Genomic DNA, 25059 nt, shown 5'->3' with positions numbered 1-25059 from the left:
AGCTACAGCGAGTGCTGGCCCTTTCCAGAGCGCCTTCATACTCACAACACTGTTCTACTAAAAGGTCAAGAAAGGAGGCTTGCCAAGAACCCCTTTTTTTGGAAAGGTAAATAAAGGAGTTTATTTGCATATTAAGTAATCATAGAAACATTTTACAGTATAGCTTTCATTCACTAAAAACTGGCACATGATAGTTTATTTGCATAAGCATTTTTCTTCCCCAACTGAAATTAGAACCCAGGGAACATGTTGCAAGAAAAATAACAATAAAATATTTTCTCTACCAACTTTGAAAAAAGCCAAAGGAGTAACATCATGGTGTGTTTGTTTGGCATCAAATGTGTTTTGACTTATTGTCTTTAGAAAGGGCCTAAAGGTTAAAAAAAAAAAAAAAAAAAGGGGAAAAAAGTCAAAATTGACTTTGTTTCAAGTCATTATGTACAACAGTAGTTTGGGACCATGCAAGACAGAAAAGTTTGGAAGGAGAGGTCATAAGAGAAAGGTAAGATGACTTCATTTTGAAAGATGTCCAACACATACTTAGAAATATAAGATTGGCTCCCTCTTTCACAAGGCATCTCAGAGGAAAAGCAGCTGCTTCAGGATGAAGATAGGTATCTTCTTCCCAGTCACTGGCTGCTAGAAACTCACTGCAATAGACAATGAACAAAAACTTCATACCTTTGTTAAGAAGCCTATGGACACAGAAGTTGCTGATGGTGCTGTGAGTGAAAAGTGGAAGGGTTATGTGGCTTGAATCAGTGGTGGGAATGACAAACAAGGTTTCCGTATGATCCAGTGTGCCCTGATCCATGGTCATGTTCATCTGCTACTGAGTAGGGGGTTTTCCTGTGATAGACCAAGGAGAACAGGAGAAAGAAATGGTAATTTGAGTGTTCTTAACTTGGTTATTTTTTAAAAGGGAGAGTAGGAAATTCCTGGAAGGATACTGCTGTGCCTCATTGCTTAGGTCCCAAAAAGCTAAAAGCATCTGTAAAGTTTTCAATCTCTCTAAAAAGAGGATGTCCATCAAGATGCTGTTAGAAAATCACTGCACAAAGAAATGAAGAAACCCAGAGCCAGAGTGCCCAAATTCTATGTCCTGTTACTCCATGCATTCTACACACTGCTCTGAAGAAACAGCTTACTAATAAAAATAAGGAAGAGGTTGAAGAATACGCTAAACTTTTGGCCAAGAGAATGGAAGACCAAGGAGAAATGCCAGGAACATTTCCAAGAGACAGAGGCTACTCTCTCTAAGAGCTTCTATGCTAGTCTGAGTCAAGTCAAAAATAAGATTTTCTAAGAGTAACAAATAAATAAGATCAGATTTTTAAAAAAAAGAAAGAAAATATGGTATCAAAGCTTGGATAAAAGTCAGGAGTGAAAATGTAAATTCTTTGCAAACAGATAACATAGGTAAAGTTAGAAGAGAAACAATGGGCAAAAAGGTTTGAACCACATATAAGAAACAAAAGATTGGTTTTCAGTAAACTTCTACCAATTAATAAGAAAAAGGCAAAGACTGAGCAAGAATTTCACAGAGGAGGGAACAAAAATGATCAATAAACATAAGGAAAGACACTCAGTCCATTAATAGCCAAGGGAATGGATATTAAAAGCACAATATATGTCATTTTATACCCTTCAGGTTAGCAACAAAATTTTTTTTAATTTGATGATGTCAAAGTATCGTGTAGACAGGTTCAAGTGGCCACACACTTCACACGCCAGGCTCGCTTGAGCAGCATTTCCTGGGAAACATTCAAGGGACAGGAGCAGGTACCCTGGAGCACCTCACAGCAATCTAGTAGAGCCCAACTCTGGGGTCTAGGAAAGCAACTCAGATCCTTGGGCTATGATGCTTTTATGCAGCGGGATTGAGAAAGGCCAACCCCTTCTCTGGGGGGATTAAAAGCCAAGCTTCAATAGCAACATCATATGCAGAACCTTTGCTACAGTTCTAAGCTGCCAGTTTGGTGTTCACAGTTGGAAGGAATGCCCTTTCTTGGGAGTCAGATAGGTGCACGTAGTGGCAAGTCAGCAAAGAATCTGCCCCCGTGCTTTCATAGTTGAAGCAGTGGCCCCTCGACTGGCATGATGGAGTGAGAAACTGGGGTCCAAGCCCTGAGACTGCCAAGTATTGGTGGCCTTAAACATAGGTCATAGCCAGTTTCCACGGAGCTTTGCAGGAGCCCAGCTCTCTTTGGGAAGCCAATCTACAGGAGATCAGTTGTAGACAAGTTAACCATTCCTTAACCTCTCACAAGGATTAGCAAGTGTTTGGGGAAAATGGTGGTTTCATACAACACCAACAGAGGTTTTACATTTTACAGCTGTTTTGGTGGGGAGTGGGGTGGGCAAGTGACCTACTTCCTGTTCTCTGACAACGCCCCAAAGAGATTACAAGACCCCACAGAAGAATGGCTACAAGTTTCCAGTCTCTCCAAAGACCTCTATGCCTAAAACATAATCAAAAAAGCTGTAGAGTTACCCAGACCTGAATGGAACGCGTGGCTTGGACAATGGACATTTCAGTACTAACTAGTGGAAACAGATAACCAATATCCATAGATCTCAAGAACCCCTTGAAACTTGTTTATAATATTGGATCCCTGGTGCAATCTTGAAGAGGAAGAGCTTAAAGAATGATGAATGAGCTGCCCAGCAGCCCAATGGGAAGGGAAGAGTTGGACATTGAGTTGATTTAAAGAAAATAAAGAATTGCTATGTTTCTCACAAAAACTTTTTAATTTACAAAGTTCAAGTCCAGGAAAATTTTCTTTCACTTTATCTTTTAACATATTATATCGTATTCAAGGGAAATAAATATTGCTTTAAAAGTTCTGTGATTTGCTAATGTTTCACAGTGGTTGTGAGCATTCGAGGTAAAACCAACCAGGTTTCAAATTACTCCATGATAAGTGCTTGAGGTATGATTTTTAATTTTTTAAGCTGTGGTTTCTACAAGTGTAAAATAGGGATGTTATTAATCATTAAGATTAATGAGACAATGTTTATAAAGCACCTATTAGCACACTGATCTCAATCAGTGGTACTTTAAGGATAATATTCACATTATACGAAACTGAGAAAATAAAAAAGGGGAGAAGATCACCCATAAACTGATCACCCTAGCACAAGTACCATCATTTTGGACAGTTTCCTTTTGAGGTAGATTTTTAACTTTAGGGATTGTTTTGTTATAGTTGCCATGCCAGCTTCACGAGGGTAGAACCTCAGCACCTTTCATAGTTAATGATAAAAATATTACTGAATTTTTGGGAATTCCCTGGTGGTCCAGTGGTTGGGACTCCGCACTTTTGCTGCCGAGGGCCCAGGTTTAGTCCCTGGTTGGGGAACGAGGATTCCCACAAGCCGTGCAGCACAGCCAAAAAAACCCAAAAACCTGAATTTTTGAATTAATCGATAAGTTGGAGTTAGTTTGTATTTTTTCATATTTGGTCTGGTAATAAAATGCAAGAAGCTCTCAAATAGGCAAAAATGTTCTTTTAAAAACATATTTGATATAGCTTTTCCAAAAAAAATGAAGACTTTCATTTTTAAGTTGCCTATATCATTTCAAAATATTTCAAAAGCATGATTAGGCAGCCTCAAATGTGTGAAGAATATTCAACTCATTTTTAAGCACTCCACTTTTAAGCTTTTCATTATTGTTCCTAATACATGTAAATAAAGATACTTTTTTTTAAAGTGGTATTGTATACGAAGAATCCAATTGCTTTATATATTTGAAAGGGCAGTTCCTCTTTTTTTTTTTTTTGTCTCTTTAAAAATAAAATGGCAATATGCATGTGGAATTGCTGGCTTACTTAAGATTCTTGAAACATGTTTTTTTCCCCAAGGATTTCCTCATATCCTTTCCGAGCCCAGTGAAGTTACTGCTTCAGCAAAAGGCACATCATTGCTTGCCATTATGCTCATTTTGTACTTTCCTAGATAGTGTTCATTTCCTTCCTATCATTAGTTAAGAGGTGACTCAAGAGCAGCTTAGGTAGCCTATCCTCCAGCTCAGTACTCACGTAGAGTATCTGTGATGCGGACAAGAGGAAGTTAACTTCTAAACCCATAAACTGAATCCGGGGGAGTCAGGGCAATCTCTAGAAGACATTCTGGGCCTCAGTCGGGAATATAGGCTTGCTGGTGACCCATCTCTTGACACTCTTTCCCGTGTGCTTCCACACGTACCCTGACTAAATCTTTCAGCAGACTAGCCAGGCCTCCTGCTTTCTCCTCTGGTTTCATGATAACTTAGCACCCCAGTGAGATTCATTTTCCCCCATGTTGGTAAGTCTCAATAATATCACAGACAAAACCCACACGTACAATCATCCTTGATCCATACATTATTCCTCTTCATTCTTCATTTGTTAGTATATTTGACTATTTTACTTATAATTGGCAGCTTTAACAACAGATTCTTGGGGGAAAATACAAATTAAATTTTGGTTTTAGAGTTCATCATTGAATCCGGATTGAATAAAAATTCAAAGTTTCACGTACTTAGAGAAAGCACTATTAGAATTTCATTTTGCAGAATACATCCAAGTAATAGCTGAAATAAGTCCTTATAAACTGGCTCATTTCAGAAATACTGGAAAAACAAAAAGTAGATACAGAGGAAAAAAATTAAATCGGTAAATAGAAGCTGTTTTCAAGTGATATGTATAACAAACATAACTACTCTTATAACTTGAAAATTAATAATAGTAACTAAAAATAAACAACTCATCTGTAGAACATTTCTTTAAGATAAGGCATTTAACAAACTTCTACTTCTTTCTACCCACTCACCTCCTGTCCTTCATCATTTTGTTAATACAGTGTAAATGTTTAGTTTCACCTACTTGAGACTAAAACATTATTTTGAACATTTGGTGCTTTCTCTTAAGAATCATTCTGACATTTGTGTTGCGCATTATAATTATAATTACAATAATTTTTGGACCTCTGTTTAACTGAAATGTTTAACTGAAAACAATGCTAGTTTCAGTTAAACACTAATGTTGTTGCCCTATGACTACTTCACTCTTCAATTCTTAACTCTGATTTCTTTCTCAGTTTTCATGTACAGGCATACCTTGTTTTATTGTGCTTCACAGATACTGCGTTTTCGTAAGTTGAAGGTTTATAGCAACCCAATGTAGAGTAAGTTTCTAGGTGCTATTTTTCCAACAGTATTTGCTCACTTTGTGTCCCTGAGCCACATTTTGGTAATTCTTGCAATATTTCACTTTTTCATTATTACTATATTTGTTATGGTGATCTGTGGTCAGTGATCTTTGATACTACTATTGTAATTGTTTTGGGGCACCACAAACTGTGCCCATGTAAGACAGTGAACTTAACTGATAAATGTTGTTTGTGTTTGGATAGCTTACCCATCAGCCACTTTCCAGTCCCTTTCCCTCTCCTCATGCCTCTCTATCCCCTGAGGCACAACAATATTGAAATTAGGCCAGTTAATAACCCTACAATGGCCTCTAAGTGTTCAAGTGAAAGGAAGAGTTGCATGTCTCTCACTTTAAATCAAAAACTGGAAATGATTAAGCTTAGTGAGGGAAGGATGTGGAATGTCAAGATAGGCCAAAAGCTAGGTCTCTTGTGCTAAACAGTTAGCCAAGTTGTGAATGCAAAGGAAAAGTTCTTGAAAGAAATTAAAAGTGCTGCTCCAGTGAACACACAAATGATAGGAAAGCAAGACGGCCTGATTGCTGATATGGAGAAAGTTGTAGTGGTCTGGACAGAAGATCATATCAGCCACACATCCCCTTAAGCCAAAGCCTAATCCATAGCAAGGCCCTAACTCTCTTCAATTCTAGGAAGGCTGAAAGAGGTAAGGAAGCTGCAGAAGAAAAGCCTGAAGCTACCAGAAAGTGGTTTACAAGGTTTAAAGAAAGAAGCCAGAAGCCATCTTCATGACATAAAACGGCAAGGTAAAGCAGCAAGTGCTGATGTGGAAGCTGTAGCAAGTTATTCAGAAGATCTAGCTAAGATAATGGATGAAGGTGGCTACACTAAACAGTAGATTTTCAATGTGGATAAAACAGCCTTATACTGGCAGCTGATGCCATCTAGGACTTTCATAGTTAGAGAGGAGGAGCCAATGTCTGGCTTCAAAGCTTCAAAGGACAGGCTGGCCCTCTTGCTAGGGGCTAATGCAGCTGGGGACTTTAAGTTGAAGCCAACGTTCATTTACCATTCTGAAAATCTTAGGGCCCTTAAGAATTATGCCAAATATACTCTGCTCATGCCCTCTAAATGGAACAATAAAGTCTGGATGATAGCACATCTGTTTACAACATGGTTTACTGAATATTTTAAGCCCACTGTGAGACCTACTGCTGAGAGAAAAGATTCCTTTCAAAATGCTACTGCTCATTGACAATGCACCTAGTCACCGAAGAGCTCTGACGGAGATGTACCACAAGATTCATGGTGTCTTGATGCCTGCCAACATAATATCTATTCTGCAGCCCATTCATCAAGGAGCAATTTCAACTTCAAGTCTTATTATTTAAGAAATACATTTTGTAAGGCTATAGCTGCCAGAGTGATTCCTCTGATGAACCTGGGCAAAGTAAATTGAAAACCTTCTGGAAAGTTTCGCAACTTTAGATACCATTAAGGACATTCACGATTAATGGGAAGAGGTCAAAATATCAACATTAACAAGAATTTGGAAGAAGTTGATTCCATCCGGCATAGATGACTTTTGAGGAGTTCAAGATTTTAGTGGAGGAAGTCACTGAATTCGAAGTGGAGCCTGAAGATGTGAATTGCTGAAATCTCATGATAAAATTTTAAGGGATAAGGAGTTGCTTCTTATGGATGAGCAAAGAAAGTAGTTTCACGAGATGGAATGTACTCCTGGTGAAGATGCTGTGAAGATTGTTGAAGTGACAGCAGAAGCTTTAGAATATTACAAAGACTTATTTGATAAAGCAGTGGCAGTGTCTGAGAGGACTGACTCCAATTTTGGAAGTTCTACTGTGCCTAAAATGCTATCAAACAGCACTGCGTGCTACAGAGAAACAATTCATAAAAGGAAGTCAATTGATGAGGCAAACTTCACCACTGTCTTATTTGAAAAAATTGCCATGGCCACCCCAATCTTCAGCAACCACCACCCTGATCAACCATCAGCCATCGATATCAAGGCAAGACCCACCACCAGCAAAAAGACCACATCTTGCTGAAGGCTCAGATTATGGTTAGCAGTTTTTAGCAATAAAGTAGTTTTGATTTAAGGTATGCACATTGTGTTTTTTAGACATACTGCTACTGCATACTTATTGGACTACAGTCTATAACTTTTATATGCACTTGGAAACCAAAAAATTCATGTGACTCTTTTGTGATATTCACTTATTGTGGTGGTCTAGAACTGAACCCACAATATCTCTGAGGCACACCTTTTGACTTTATTTTTAGTAAGATTATTTGCATTAGTAGACTTTCATATATTTCTGGTATACTTCTTAATTTTGTGCACAGAAGTATGGTACACACAGTCAGTGGTTTTATAGCACACAGGTATTTTACTGTAATTAAAAGCCCTTGGAAGTTGCCAATGATATACAGGTTATGTGAATTACAGGAAAAAGTAAAGCTAAATACTCATACTCAATTAAAATACTCAATTAACTTGGCAGTTATTTAAAAGACTAATTTGTGTTGGACTTTCTAGGCTTTTGAGAGATAATAGCTGAATGAATAAGTGCATAACAAATGTGTGACAAATGAATTAGAAAACAGAAAGATTAGGAGAAGGAGAATCAGTTATGTGATGGTCCCTAAATGATTATGCAAAAAATGGAAATGTAGACCTTTAACCATTTCTAATAAATCTTTCTAAAATCTTTGATTCAAAACATAATTCAGTCTATCAAAAACTTAGGAGACAACAGAAATAGTCACAGATGTAGAAAACAAACTTATGGTTACCAAGGGGAAAGGGGGGACAAGAGGGATAAATTGGGAGACTGGGATTAACATATACACATATATAAAATAGATAACTAATAAAAACCTACTATATAGCACAGGGAACGCTAATCAATACTCTGTAATGACCTATATGGGCATAGAATCTAAAAAAGAGTGGATGTATGTATATGTATAACTGATTCACTTTGCTGTACAGCAGAAACTAACACAATATTGTAAATCAACTGTACTCCAATAAAAATTAATTAAAAAAACAAACAAAACAAAGAAAAAAAAACTTAGAAGTACAGAATATACTGAATACTAAAGGGAGTAAATAGATTTCTCTGCCTCACATGACGATTGACCACACATCTGGAGAATGTTTGTGTAGATTTTCTAAGTTATGTGAGTTGATCTGACTCCTAGTTAGGAACACATTATTCTTTCAGACAACCAAACTAAGGACAAAACTTCCTTATGATTAGATTTTCTGCTGCATTGGATCTCCTGGGAAATAAAATTGACTGTCTCGTCTTTCTAATTAAAAATTTCAGGGAATTCCCTGGCAGTCCAGTGGTTGGGACTCCACCCTTCCACTGCCAGGGGTGCCTGGGTTCGGGGCCATAAGCTGCATGACACAGCCAAAAAAAAATAAAAAATTTCAGGAAGCCTTATCTAGTAATCCAAGTAACATTACCAGTATAGACAGTTCAGTCAGGTATTTTAGGCCCTAGAGTAGATTCCAGATCCAGATGACCCAATTATTTAGTCAGCATATCTATACCAAACAAATTAATTAATTGCTACTTTCTTCTTTGAAAATATAATCATGGATAAAAGACATATAGAAAAATTAAGCTTTTAAATACAGATGAAGAAAAAGAATTGCTGAGAAGTCCATTTTTGCCCAATCACTTAAGTAAATTTCAAGGAAGACAAAAACATAATTATGATGACATCTTGGATTTACAAATTGTTCTTTTTATGAAGAATTCAAAGATAATTAATAGTGCAGACAACATTAAGCTGAAATAAAAATCTGCTCACATGAGATGCTGCAATTGTAAATTTTGTTAAAATTGGAGGTTCTAATCTTTTGGACAACAAGGCTAAAGTTTTGCTTTTGTGCAACCCAAATAATTACTGTGTCTTAAAACACTTTATCACTTTATCCATTCCCTTAGAACTCATGTGAGAGACTTATTATGCCCTATCATGAGAAGAGGTAGGAGAAGAAGATAAAAAGAGGTGAAGAATATGTCAAACTCTATCTAAAAAGAGGGACTGAGAAGGTAATATTTTCCTAGCATAAGGTACCAATGCTCAAATAAAGCTGGTATTTTGGAGCCAACCAAGAATTCAGCCAATAAATGTAGTCTGAATACCTTCTTTCTTTCCTAGAGGTGTAAAAGGATGCCATGTGGGCTCCTCCAGCTTTGGAGGAACTCCAGAGAAATATCTCACCAAGGTTTCATGGCAGATAGGGGGCCAAATGCATCCTGGATAATACTCTTGTGGTGTGTGAAGAAGGTGTTAAAGAGCCAAAGAAAGTCATTTTCAGGTTTCTCTGAGCCAGATTTTTCTTTAAAATAACAAACCTCACAAAGGATAAAAAGTCAAACCTGACAGATTCCAGATGAGGTTTAGTATTTTAGTATATCCAACCTGTAACCACATCATTCCATTTCCTAACGGAGATGAGGCTTTGTTATGCTAGCCTCTCATTACCTATGGGAAGCAACACATCAGAAATAGAACAAACAGGGGGCTGGAAATGCATCTGAGAAGAAAAAGTGAAGGGGCTCAACTCAGGAGCAAAGATGTTTGGCATAGATTGGGCTTCTGACACCCACGATGGTGTACTGGAACTCTCCAGAAGGTCTTGTAGGATTTTAAATATGTGTAAGATAAAGATTCTTAGAAAATTCCCCACTGAGAAAACAGAGGGTACATACCAAAGGTGTATTGGCACTGACCACCGATACACTCTGCTACTGCACCCCTTGCACAGCTGCTTAAAATGAGAGACGAGAAACACGGAGGAGGGAAAAAGGAGAAAAGCCTTTGGAAAGCACAAAAGCCTCCAAACAGTTCCAATCTTAGAGTGTTATGATGTTAAAATACGAGGAACATTATCAGGAGATGAAAGTTCAAAGAGGCCTCAGCTTCGTGTTGGATAAACAGGAACATATGCCCAGGCTCAGAAGTATTTCAAATGTGTTGTAAAACTTCGCTCAGTTAGGAGAGAAATGTTAGAGTTCAACTGTGAAAAATTCAATTGCATATTTGAAAAAAAGCAGGTGCTGGGAAAGACCACAAACTTTCCGAGTGTGTCAGCACCATACACCACAATAGCAAACAGAAGTGAAAATGTTATTAAGGCTTAGAAAGGTTTTCTGAGTGATACATCACATGAGCCCAAGTAGTAGTTACATGTCATCATGGAAATGTATTCCTCTGAGGGAAAAATAAAAATCGAAAGGAAGGAAATTGCGACACTGCAAATATTTCACAGTCGGCCTTTCTGGGAAATGTATAAAATCGAGGGAAATTTGTGCTGAAGTCTCTACATACCAGAAGTGAGAGATCTCTGTTGAGGGAGTTTAATTGAAAGGAAGAAAGAATTTTACCCACAAAATCTAAGCCTAAAATTAGCTCAGCAGAGAAGTCCTATTCCAAAGGAATTTTATTTGCTGATTTCTGAGTTGTGATGGCAGAGGAAAGGATGCGTAGCTAATCAAAAATCTTTTCTTAATCCCCTTACCAAAGAGATTTTTTAATGTAGTTATGCCATTCCTCTTCTAAGTGGCTTATATCTCTATCTCTTTAGTATCCACTTCACTGAGAACAGTATTCCTTGAAAAGTGAGGAAGAGCCATTAAAAGTTGATTGATCATCTGAGCAACAACCCAGTACCAGCATGGAAAACAGAGGGAGAGTCCAGCAGCTTCAGGAACCCTAGGGGAGGTCGATGTTGGGGAGCAGCCCTGGCTTTGCTTCCAATGTAAGGACTGTCACCTGTTCAAGTTGCAGGGCTCTCATCCACTGTCCCAGCCACACAGGGTCATCCCTCCACTGGGGCCACTCAACATGCAATGCCAAGCCTTGCCCTGCCCCATCCCCAAACCCTACCTACTAAACTCTGGGCTTTTACTTTTAAATCTTACAATTTACAAATTGTCTTGAACAGTGTCCACACAGAAACTGATGAGAATTACTGCAATCTGAGCACTACTGATCAAAATTACTCCTCTTGCTCTGTCTCTTGCCTTGAAGCCTTACAGGGCTTTCTGCAAATCTGGAAAAATAATCTATGTTACTACGTCATTGGGTCAAGGGGTTAAACTCCCAAATTAACACCTGCATTTATATTGGTTGCTAAAGACTTTAGGGAGAAGAGAAAGTAGTCTGGCAGAGTTGCAGGGTCAAGGGAAGCATTTTAGAGCCAACCACTCTTCTTTTGAAATTTGCATTGTTCAATCAACAATACCATTTCCTCATTGCAGTGACCTCCTGGAAACTGTTTTCTCATTAAATATTTGGAAGAAAAAAATTTAAATACAGTAAAAATGCAAACACACACACACACACACACACACACACATCATCATGCATGTACTATTCACATACCAGAACTAACAAATGCTTATGGTTTGTCACTTTGTTTCAGATTTTTTAAAAATAGAGCATTTCAGAAAAATCTGAAATAGTATTTGTTACTTTTCTCCACCCTGTACCCCTCCCTCCCTCCCTCTCCAGATGCTATCATTATTTGATTTGTATACTTCTAGGTCTTGTATATACTTCTAGGTCATTTTATAACATACATCTATGTATAAATAATATATGATATTGCTTTGTATGTTCTTTTAATTATTCATATATGCACTCATTCTGTGCATATTCTTCAACTTGCTTTTTATCACTCAATAATGTGTTACATGAACAATGCGTAAGTAGCTTGTTCACTTTAACTGCTAGGTAGCATTTTATTATATAATTGACCATACCATAAATTTTCCCATTCCCCTATTAGATATTACCCATTTTTCACTATTATGTGCAATACTGTATGAACATACTTATACACATCTCTACACACTTTCATCTTTACTACCTAGTACCAACTGGTTCTCTAAAGGGTTATGTGAATTTACATTCCCACCAGAAATGTTTGATAATTCTTTCTCTATGTGCTCACCAACATTTTATATTTATATTGTCAGATCATTTGCCAATCTGATGGGCATAAAATAAAATCTCCCTATTTTAATTTAAATTTCCTTAATGATTGCCAAACTGGAAGATTTTTTCATAATTATTGGCCATTTAGGTTTCCTATTTTGTGAGTTGCTTTTTCATGTATTTTTATCCAATTTTCTTTTGAGATGTTTGTCTTTTTGTCTTATTTATAGGAGTTCTTCATATATTCTGAATACTACTATTATATCTCATATATGTTTGTAAAAATCTCTTCTCTAGGGCTTCCCTGGTGGCGCAGTGGTTGAGAATCTGCCTGCCAATGCAGGGGACACGGGTTTGAGCCCTGGTCTGGGAAGATCCCACATGCCACGGAGCAACTAGGCCCGTGAGCCACAACTACTGAGCCTGCGCGTCTGGAGCCTGTGCTCTGCGACAAGAGAGGCCGCGATAATGAGAGGCCCGCGCACCGCGATGAAGAGTGGCCCCCGCTTGCCACAACTAGAGAAAGCCCTCGCACAGAAACGAAGACCCAAAACAGCCAAAAAATAAAAAATAAAAAAATATAAAAATAAATTTGCAAAATGATTCTATGTAAAAAAAAAAAATCTCTTCTCTATATGGTGTCTGTTTTATAACTTTCTCGTGACTTGTCAGAAGGACATTTTAATACTGATATATCAGGTTTTTTCTTAATGAATTATGGTTTTTGTGTTTTGATTAAAATACACTGTATTATAATTGCATATATAAGCATATATACATAAAAGATACAAAGAAAAATGTTTAAATTTATACACACACAAATATCATGCACATATTCGTCTACAGAAGTTTAAGTCACCAAACTCATTGGGTGCTTTCACTAAAAAATCTATGCTCTTCAGCTGGGTCTACTCTGTTGCTCAGCAATTGTTTTTCACCTCAATTGAGTGCCAACCATATTAGGAAGGCAGTATAGGATTTGGCATAAAAGAGACCTAACAGCAAGTCACAGCTTTTGCCACTTACTAAGTATATGACCCTAACCTCTCCATGCCTCGGTCTCCTTACCTGAAACATAGGTTTTATCATAGTAACTATCACACAGATTCCTCCGTCTTGATCTTCTCATGCATAAAAAAGGTGAAAGTAATGGCACTCTTCTAAGCCCTTTACAATTAACTCACTTGATCCTTACAACAACATAATGAAGGGGGCACTATTATCATCTCCATTTTACAGATGAGGAAACTGAGGGACTGAGAAGGTAACTAACTTGATCAAGGCCATATAGTTAACACATAGCAGAAGCAGGATTTAAACCTCCAGAACCCATGCTCTATGGCACTTCGCTGTACTGCCTCCCAACAATTATTCCTTATAAGTAAATGAAGAAATGAATGTAAAACACTTAGCCTACTGTTTCATCTATAGATGGGCTCTATAAGTGGTATTTATTTTTATACCATAAAGGCTATTCTAAATTTGTCACTTTACTCTAGACTTGAATATGTACTCACAGATGACCTTACATTAGTATGACCCAATATCTTCTGTAGAACACTAGAGCCATGGCATCTATGAATCACCTATTAAAATTGTCATATCAGGCTTTTGCCTTCCCTTCCTCCTCCTTCAAAACACCTCTGAGAAACCTCACCTGCCTTAACTTTTACTTTCCTAGTTAGGACACTGAAACAAGTGCACTTTCAAATTTTTTCTTCTGATCTGCAAATAAAGCACCTAGTATAAAGCCTGGAATATAGCAGGCTTGTTGAATAAATGACAGATTTTATTATTTGGATTCTCTGGTGTCAATGTGCAACAGGATAATCACTTCCTCTTCATAGACTGACTTGGATTTCTGCAGCAGCATGAGTGAGAGGTGGGTATAAGGAACAATGGGATATTAGAAGAAAGTTCATCTTCTCCTTTCCTTCCAACAGAGAAAGAATTTCACCTTCTTTCCCAAGGTAACTCCTCTATTTATGTCAATGACCTTACCCACTTTTGCCTCTTCTAGTACCTTAATCCGTCTTTCAAGTTTTCAACTTTTTGTCCTCTTCTATTCTCTAGAACTCTGTTTTATTGACCCTAAGATATCATCACTTGTAAAGAAAAATAAACGTTGCCATTAAACTAGGCTAGAATACTTTATCACTCACATATATCTCTCTTGAGCCTACACAGAAAGGAAAATGTAGGCAAACAAGTTGAACAAGGTATTCCTAAAACTCTGCATTCACAGGTCGATTCCTCTCATACTCAGGATTGTTGAGGATATTTTTCCACACAATATTACACTCTGTGCTATCAAAAGTGTTATATGCCATTTCCTATGACTGCTCCACTGTTGTCTCCAAGACGTTCTTTCAATTGCTTCCCCCATCCTCTAAGCTTTGACATGCATGTGCTGACAGTGACTAAAAGTCATGACTGCTGCCTCACTAACAGCAAATGCAAAATGCATCCTGATATCAGAAATATGAAAATGTGAACCAAGAAAAAGTATGCCATAGAAACAAGGAAATATAGAAGGCCATCCTCTCCTTGACTTATAAACATGATAAAGTCACCTCATAAATTAATGAGAAAATTAAACATTAGAGGTAGGAAGGTAGTAATGAAAAGCAAACAGGAACAAAATTTCTTTCTCTCTCTTCAAACCAACAGTGTGTTTATCGATTTAGTAACATTTATTCAGATTCATTTATCAAAGATTCTGATCCAATATGTTTACTTTGTTCTTTGTGTTCAATATGATTTTTCTGTACGTCACACACTTTTCAAAAATCTAACTATACAAGTGAGCTTTTCTTTCATAGGATAATGATTTTTATGGCCTTATCAAGGTTATAATATTTATAATATGCTTTATAGTATATTTAAATATATTTTGTATTATTTAACTATACTTTAAACGATTAATTCACAGACCTTCCCAAAATGCTGAATGCACCTAACCATCCAATTTTTTAAAGTTCTACTGTTTGGGACAAAAATGATAAATGATTGCCATATATGATTGAAGAAAATATCTGCAAAATTTGTTTTTCAAAATTGGTGATAGTTTACTTGCTCTTGGTGAAAAAGTTCTGGCAAAACTTCTGAGATTATAAACTAGCTGCTTTAAAACTTTGAGAAACTGAATTTGCTTTTTAAGTATAAGTAGATAAATTATTTACTATATAGTTTCAAAAGATATCTTTATAATAATTTATATGAAAATTATTTAATTTTTCTCATTTCATACAAATTGTTGTATTGGCCTATTTCTTGAAGTCCTGAATTGTCTTGAGTTTTTTTCACCCAGAACAATGGAGCATTTTAAAGCATAGGGCAAAGAATCAAAGAAATAAAAATTAAAACAATGGAGTTCTTTTCTTTCCCCATCCTCATCTGGCAGAGACAGTAATACCTACTAGATATTTCACTTACTCCTTTCATATTCTGTCACACCCTTGCAGTGAGGTAGAGACATGTAATTCACTCTGGCCAAGGTGGAGTGTGGAAGTCAGGTGTGCCACTTCCAAATTGAGGCAATTAAAAGCCATTGTAAGATTTTCTAATCTCTCCCTTCTTCTACTTTGAAAATTAAGCAAGCAGGGCATTCCAACCTTCGCAGCCACAGGATGACGGAGCTTCCATCAGCCTGGGTCCATAAGTGAATGTGTGGTACAAAGCCCTCCACTGACCCATTTGGGATATGTAACATGAGCAAGAAATAAACTTTTGTAGTATTAAGCCATTGAGATTTGGGGATTTTTGTTACTGCAGCATAAATTAGTCAATCCTAACTGATACACATTCTGAAAGATTCAGGACATGTTAAATGAAACAAGTGTCAAGGACATAATATAGTAAAAGGTAATATAGTTTGTTTTTGTATATAGAATTACAGTATTTTATAAATTTTCTTCATTATAATTTTATTTCTTCTAATTTTTAAAAATAAGCATGCCTTTTAATACATAAAATTAAATTCTTTTCACTTTGTAGAAACCTTTAGAACAAAACAAGTTATATATTGATACACTGCTCAATTAAAAAACAACTTCATGAATGAATACATAGAAAACACAAAAACTTATCTAAATTTTACCAGCTCTTATATATGGTAATAATTTTTTTTTAAATGGAATATAGAGATATACAGACAGACAAAGTTGCTCAGTCTGTTTTTGGGGGGAGGGGCAAGGGCGAGGTAAGTGGGTGCTTATATGCTGTGACCCCGAGGCAAGTGAAAGAAGATTCTTGGTGGTGGTAGAAAAGTTGTGGTACCATACCATGTGGGATAGAACATTAAGAACAAATGTCTTCTCATAAGTGAAGTAAGTCAGAAAGAGAAAGACAAATACTATATGACATCACTTATATGTAGAATCTAAAATATGACACAAATGAACATATCTACAAAACAGAAATAGACACACAGACATAGAGAACAGACTTGTCGTTGCCAAGGGGGTTAGGGATGGATTGCGAGTTTGGGATTAGCAGATGCAAACTATTATATATAGGATGGATAAACAAGGTCCTACTGTATAGCACAGGGAACTATATTCAATATCCTATAATGGAAAAGAATATGAATAAGACCATAATGGAAAAGAATATGAAAAAGAATGTGTGTGTATATATATAAATGTAATTTATATATATATATATATATATATATATATATATATATATACACACACACACACACACACACACACACATAACTGAGTCACTTTGCTGCACAGCAGAAATCAACACAATGTTGTAGATCAACTATATTTCAATAAAATTTTTAAAAAAAGAACAAATGCCCTCTCAATGGAAAATGCCTTGAATGTAAGTAATGAAGCTGGAGATGAAGAGCAGAACCTTGAATTTTCGGAACAGCAGCAGAGGTAACTGCCTGAGCAGAGAATAGCATTTATGTAAAGGTTTTGTGGCCCTCATGAAATTCTCAAAGTGTTCTTCAGTCTGCCCAGACACTGACCCCTTTTCTTTTGGCTCCCCTTAGCCTCTCTTTCTTTCTTACCTTGTCTCTGGGCCTTCTATAACTTTCTCTCTTCCATTCCATTTTCTGCTTATTTTATTCTCAGGAAACCATCATGGCCTCAGGATATTTTCCATTACTCAGAAATTTTTCCATTACTATAAAAGCAGTCAGGGTGGCAAACAGAATATGCATGGCCTTTCAGATGAAAGTAAAGTTGGAAGAGTTTCTTCCTGTTCCCTCATGGCGAAGAGTGAAGGTTGTCGAGAAGGATGGAAAACATGAATGTTCCCGATTTCGTGAAGGTTATTGCCCCAGAGGCAGAAGATTGTTTTCCCTGATATTGGCTAGCCCAGTGGGGTAAATGTTAGGGCTGGGAGCTTTCCTTTGTTGCAGCACAAACACTGACTATTCCATTTACTTGTTTTCTATTCAATAGGGCAAATCCATAAGCAGGGAGCTCCCTAGTTTTCTGACATGACATTGATGTAAAGTTTAAAAGATACTCTTCTTAAAAGCAGAGAGAGCTGAATGGGGGTTTGATTCTGTGCCATGGTGATAATGAGGATCGGCTAAGTAGGTCTGTGACTGGCAGAACTGGTGTGTGCTTTAAGACACACAGTGGTGCCAAGGAACAATACAAAGTGTGAGAACAAGCAGACTGAGTCACGATCCATTGCAGATTCTAAATGGTACACTTCTGCCTCTATATATAGCATGTCAAAAGTGTCATTTCTGCTGTCATGAGAACTTTTTAGATTGTCACCACCATAAGTACCGCAACAACAGTAGCGTTTCTTTCTATTAACTACATCTGAATCCCACAGCAAGATGTAGTTTCCCCTGACACATTTGACTTGGGGAATATTAGGCTGGGAGAATCTCTGGGGAAAACGGGCACTGCTTCTTGATTCTATGTAAAGAAAAGTCGTTCTGGTTGACAAAGACTACGGAGCGTTGTACTTTTTTGGATCTGGCTGTCAGAAATCTCCAAGTATGGTGTGAAAGGTGTATAATATTCTTTCAGCAAGGCTATTTTTTTAACGGGTATTATGTGGGTTTGAAAACAGAATGGGAGCGCCCTCGTTAATAATCCTTCCGCATCCCAATCCTGCAGCTGAGGTGCTGGAGGCGAGGGGCTGTCACATTTTCAAATGTAGGGGGAAAGAAAAACACTGTAAAGGGTCACATGTATTTCTCTTCTGTTATTTCTGCCTTTAAAAAAATACATCATTGGTTCATTTTGGGGAAAAGCTCTTATTTATGCAGATACATTATAAAATAAAGTCTTCCTTTGTTACATAAGACAAAACAATTCTTGGGAATGCCTTTGGGGATGCTTTAATGAATGACCTCTTTTATTTATTTCTTTTCCTATGTGTATTAAAAAAATCTCTGGTAAAAATAAATCTAGTTGGTCTCAAGAACACAGAAGTGTCTGACTACAGAAATCTCACTATGACCTGATGTAGACAAAATTCACTTTATACAAGTTTTAAACACATGCACACTTACAGTATGGCACTAGGATGAAAAAGAAGCCAGGGTCCTTACCCTCAAAAATCTACAATATGATTTTTCTAAGCTCTAAGTGCTGATTCTTTCTTTTTTACAGTTAAAAAATTTTATATGTATATATATATTTTATACATCTTTATTGGAGTATAATTGCTTTACAATGTTGTGGTAGTTTCTGCTGTACAACAAAGTGAATCAGCCATATGCATACATATATCCCCATATCCCCTCCCTCTTGAACCTCCCTCCCATCCTCCCTATCCCACCCCTCTAGGTTGTCACAAAGCATGGAGCTGATCTCCCTGTGAAAAATCTAGAAACAGTAAATGCTGGAGAGGGTGTGGAGAAAAGGGAACCCTCCTGCACAGTTCGTGGGAATGTAAATTGATACAGCCACTATGGAGAATCCTTAAAAATCTAAAAATAGAACTTCCATATGACCCAGCAATCCCACTACTGGGCATATACCCTGAGAAAACCGTAATTCAGAAAGAGTCATGTACCACAATGTTCATTGCAGCACTATTTACAATAGCCAGGACGTGGAAACAACCTAAATGCCCATCAACAGATGAATGGATAAAGAAGATGTGGCACATATATACAATGGAATATTACTCAGCCATAAAAAGGAAGAAAACTGAGTTATTTGTAGTGAGGCAGACGGACCTAGAGTCTGTCATACAGAGTGAAGTAAAAATTTTATATACAGTAAAATTCACTCTTGGGTGTATAGGTCTGTAAGTTTTGACAAATGCATACAGTCGTGTAATACCACCATGATAAAGATACAAACAGTTCCTTTACCCCCAGAACATTCCTCCAAGTCCCCTTGCAGCCAAACCCTGCATTCACCCCAAACCCTGGCAACACTTACTTGTTTTCTGCCTCCATTGTTTTACCTTTTCCAGAATGTCTTATAAATTGAATCATATAGTATGTAGTCTTTTGAGTCTGGCTTCTTTCACTTAGCAAAACATATTTAAGATTCACCCATATTCTTAAATGGATTTATAGTGCATTCCTTTTTATTGCTGAACAGAATTACATTGTATGATGTACCACAGTTTGTCCATCCATGCATCAGTTGCAGGACATCTGGGTTGCTTCTAGTTTTTGGTGACTATGAATAAAGTTGCTATCACTATTCATGTACAGGTTTTTGTGTAAACATAAGCCTTTTTAAAAATTTATTTATTTATTTATTTATTTTTGGCTGTGTTGGGTCTTCGTTTCTGTGCGAGGGCTTTCTCTAGTTGCGGCGAGCGGGGGCCACTCTTCATGGCGGTGCGCGGGCCTCTCACTGTCGCGGCCTCTCCCGTTGCGGAGCACAGGCTCCAGACGCGCAGGCTCAGTAGTTGTGGCTCACGGGCCTAGTCGCTCCGCGGCATGTGGGATCTTCCCAGACCGGGGCACGAACCCGTGTCCCCTGCATTGGCAGGCGGAGTCTTAACCACTGCACCACCAGGGAAGCCCTAAACATAAGCTTTTGTTTCTCTCGGGTAAATACCTGGAATATTGGAGCAGTAGTAAAACTGTTAGGTCATATAGTAAGTGTATGTTCAACTTTCAAAGAAATTGGCAAACTGTCTTTCTCAGTGGCTATACCATAGTGTATTGGATTGGCCATGTTGCCATATTCCCGCCAGCAATGTACAAGATTTCCACTTGCTCACAGTGCTTGCTCGCAATTGGTATTGTCAGGGTTTTTTTTGTTTTTTGTTTTTATTCATTCTGATAGTTTCTAGTGATATTTCATTATGGTTTTAATTTGCATTTCCCTAATGACTAATGATGTTGACCATCACCCCACATGCTTATATGTGATCCATGTATCTTCTTTGGTGATGTATTTGTACAAATCCAGAAAAATGTATCCTGTGTTTCCTTACTGAGTTTTGAGAATTCTGTACGTATTCTGGATAAAAGTTTTTCCTCTGATATGTGTTTTGCAAATATTTTCATGAAGTCTATGGCTTACCTTTTCATTCTATTATCAATGTCTTTTGCAAAGCAGGTTTTCATTTTGATGAAATCCAATTCATTGATTTTTCTTTTGGTGCTTTTGGTGTCCTATCTAAGAAATTTTTGCCTGGCCCAAAGTCACAAAGTTTTTCTCTTATTTTTTTCTTCTAGAAATTTGATAGTTTTAGATTTTACATTTAAGTCTACGATCTGTTTTGAGCTAATTTTTGTATAAAATATGAGGTATTGGTCAAGGTTTATTTTCTTTGCTTTGTCCAATTGCTTTAACATCATTTGATGAAATACTATACTTTCTTCATTACGTTGCCGTCGCACCTCTGCCAAAGATCAATTGATCAGATATGTGGGGGGTTACTTCTGACTCTCAATTCTGTTCTCTTGATTATGAGTTTATCTTTACACCAATGCCACATTGCCTCGATTACTTTAGCTTTATAATAAGTCTTAAAAACAGACTGTGAGTCTTCCAACTTGTTCTTTTTCAAAATTGTTTTGGCTATTCTAGTTCCTTTGCCTTTCCATATGAAATCTAGGATCAGCTTGGGGATTTCTACAAAAAAAATACTGCTGGGATTTAGACTGGGATTGCGTTGAATCTGTGTATATTTTTAGGACGTAAACTTCTGCAAAACACAACTAAAAATCCTAAGAGTCATCCTGGAATCAATCCACATGGGCTAACATTCCTGTTTGTGAGCCTGGCATTTGACAGTCACATAACACCTTTCTTTAAGAACGGTACCCATTGGATAAAGCACTGGAGAAAAATATTGAGATTAGAAAATCTATTTCTTGGCCCAATACATTCTGGTGGCAAGTCTCAGCATAAATAACAACTTAATTCTCAGGTATGCAGATCAGCAGAACAGGCCTCAGAAGCCAATGTAATTAGGTATAAAAAGATAGCTCGTCTTCATAGCACACTCCGCCTACTTGCATCAAGATAGCAAACTTCAAACTGGAAACATGATTCTCTCTGCAGGAAGGCTGAGTGGTGTCCCACAGAGAACCACTGTCTCCTACAGTGTCCCTGTCTGTTTGTCCTATTCGGAGAATGACAACACAGCTGCTTAGGGACACAGGCTCCAAGTTAAATTATAAGGATGAGGGATGTAAAGGGGGTATTCACATCATATTGGAATAATTCCTAGTCTAAAGAGAGCTTAATGAAAGGGAGCCTGAAATTCACATTCATGGGACCCTAAGATCACTCCTATAGTAATATCGCAGAGCAGAATGGTACTCTTTTCAGTGGTTCATCTACACCCTGTTTGTTTTTTCCCTTCAGTTAGATTGTTTGATGAATTGCCAGTTTTCCTGGTTTCCTGCAGATTTCCACTGTAGAAGTTGTAAAAATCTTTTAATTGCACCAAACCAAGTACCCATCCTTTGTTGACACGGAGCTGGCTTGTGTCTTGAGAAATTTTCAAGCAAAGTCTGTGGATAAAAGTATAGCAGCATGTTTTGCACATTGAAGGGGAAAAAAAAATTCAGAGAATTGGGTTTTTTTTCTTGTTGTCACATGCTTTCTGGTATCATTTTAAATTTATTTATGAAACTGCTGTCATTAATATTATGCTCACTTGGTTGAAATTATTTTGTTTCTCCCCTCTGGAAAGAGAGCTGCTCAAGACTGATAAATAATAACACATTACATAAGTACTGTGGATTATTTAACATTCTGATTAATGAGATATTTTCTATCGAAAAATGACAATCTTCAGAGCTCTGCAGAGGTAAGCTTGTCATTCTCAGATCATGAATAGTGTTTACATTTGAAAGATGAATCTGATACATTGGTAAAATGGTTAATTTTGCCCTCAAACCTTTTTTATGAAATCACTGGTAGAATAGCCAGGATGAAAAGTTCTCATTAAAAACTGACCTTGTTTGTATGGCACTAAGCCAGACCAGAAAACACAAGCTCATGCAAGCTCAAAGATTTTTGAGAATATAGATTCAGATTCTTCTCAGGCTATTCTCACTTTGGTTTATTACCAAACCAGCAAATAAGCATGGCAGAAACTATAAAGGAGATGGGGATACAAGTGAGTGGACTATAAAGGAGTACAACACAACTCACCCTGCTGCAGCCTCTCTTGTTCTGACATTCCACAAGGAATTCATCCAGTCATAGGAGCCGGAATCGCAGGCTCTCTCCCCTTAATACTTCAGCGTAGAGGATGGTAGGGACATCAGCTTGATTGGCATGTGAGGAAATTCTTGAGGTGCCCAGTAACCTACCTCCCACCTTGTCAGCTTTGCTTTCCAGGGCGCTAGGCTGGGCCATGTCCTGGCCCAGGTGTTCTTCCTCCAAACATGCTGCATGTAGCATCACATCCACTCGTCCTCATTAGGCTATCTATTTCCCTTTTTCAACCACACTTCCACTGGCAAAAATTGTACTAAGCTTTGTCATTGCTTTAAGAGAAAGATATGTTCACAGCAAAGCACATTTAAACACTCAGATTTCTCAGCCTTTGTGGCTAATTTTTAACTAATCGAAGAGGCTAAGGAAGTTCTCAGGAAGCTAGCTAGGGTGCTGACAATAAGAGCAATTGGGTAATCATATAATAAATTAAAGCCTGATTGCTTTGGATTGCTTTTTGTAGGAACAGATTTACCAAAAAAAAAAAAAAAATCCTTCATGCAACCCCCAAATCATCAAACATATGTGATTTTAAAAAAACATCAAAAGAAAAAGAGACTAAAACGTTGGTTTTAAACAAAATGGCTCCAACTACTTTTCCAGACTCTAAAGATTTCTACGTCCCTGGATTCTCAGTTCCTCAGACACTTCAGAGTTATAAAGAGAAGTAAAATAAGTTTCCTGACAACAGTTTATTCAGTCACATAGAACAGATTAAAATCAGGTTGTATCCATGGGAAGAAGTATTCTTTACAGTCTCAGGAGCTCCCCTGCTCTCTCAATGAGGGAGAAGAATCCCTCCTCACTCTGAGGGAGCTGCCTTCTAACTCATGCTTGATGCAGTCTAACAGCCTGATGTTCCATTCTCTCCACAATAGTGTAGCAATATAATCTTAACCCTGAGCACCTCTGGGAGGACATGAAGACTGAAGGCAGAAGAGGGTGCTAGTGCTGCTAGGAAGGAATTTAGAGAATGTATATAGGAAGGGGAACATCAGCATGGGAATGCCATGGTTCCCATGCACTCTTGGAGAGTTCAAAACCAGAAGGAGGATGGGGAAAAGAACAGTAATAAGGAAAAGATTTGAGAGACCAGACTCTCATTGGGTTCTCAGTGGTGCCTATAACTGGAGATGGTACTTCAAGGAACCTAAAAACCATGTTTTTAAGAGAAAAAGAAAACTATGAATGTAGCTATTTAACTGACCTCACTCCCAATTGCCATGAAAAAGGCGAAAGAGCATGAAACTAATATGCCAGTACCTGTGCTGGAAATGAGGGGAAAATACCACTCATATGCCAGACACTTGGAATTTCTATTGTATTGAAGGTGATATAGAAGGCCAACTGGTGACTATTCTATACTGTGAATTACCTGGGAAACAGGTACAGGAGACCCTAAATAATACATTAATACCCTATAATTGAGAAATGAGGGCAGGATATGGAGCAGGCAGCTGCACCAAACAGAAAATATGTGTGGATGAGCTTTAGTCTAGAACAGATGGCCCCCCAAACCCAAGAGTTGGCAAAGTAGGGCTTCCTCAGAAAGACATGTAAAAGATACTGTAAGTCAAAAGGAGAGAGACCATCTGGAGGAAGCAGAGGAAATGCCTTCCTTAAAATAGATTTATTGCAAGAAAAAGAGCACATTTTATAAAATGTCTAATTTGAGTTCTCAAAAATATATGTCAAATATCAAAAGGAAGAAGTTAAGAAATGTCAGATTTCATGAAGGTAAAAAATAAAATTGTTCAACTAAAACCTGAAGAGGGGCAATAAACAGCAGATTGGATATTGCAGAAAATTCACTTTAGCGAAATAGAAGACAAATTTCAGAATTTATCTAAAGATGAAGGTTAAAAAAATGAAAATAATTTTAGATAAGAGGTTCTATGGAAGAAAAATTCTAATCATCCATTCTGTATATAATAAATAACAGAATGATAGAAACCAAGAATAAAGAAGAAAGAAAAATAAATAGGGTAGAAGCAAATAATAAAAGAAATTTTAAAATTAATAAAGCCTGAATCTACAGAGCAGAAAAGTTCCCTGAAAATCACCAACTCAAGAATAAATAGACAAAAATTTAAATTTCTTAAGTACTACCTACCTATATTGATCTAAAACATTAGTATCCTCAACACTCACATAATTTAATAACTTTCTAAGGCAAGATGTTACTTGAAATCCTTTCTTTTGTGGCTTTACATTCTAGCAGCATTAACTAGTTCTGTCCATTTCAAATGGCTTTTTAAGCACTACCTTTCTAACTAACTCTAAA

The 25059-nt window shown here is 37.3% G+C and overlaps 1 pseudogene; it reads left to right on the top strand.

Annotated features, from left to right (window-relative positions):
* The first annotated feature begins 604 nt into the window (after positions 1 to 604).
* LOC137759848 (small ribosomal subunit protein eS6-like) lies at positions 605 to 1280 on the top strand (annotated as a pseudogene).
* The last annotated feature ends 23779 nt before the right edge of the window (positions 1281 to 25059 follow it).

Source organism: Eschrichtius robustus, chromosome 1, assembly GCF_028021215.1.
Source record: "Eschrichtius robustus isolate mEscRob2 chromosome 1, mEscRob2.pri, whole genome shotgun sequence".
Taxonomy (NCBI): domain Eukaryota; kingdom Metazoa; phylum Chordata; class Mammalia; order Artiodactyla; family Eschrichtiidae; genus Eschrichtius; species Eschrichtius robustus.
This window is presented reverse-complemented; position numbering and strand designations above follow the sequence as displayed.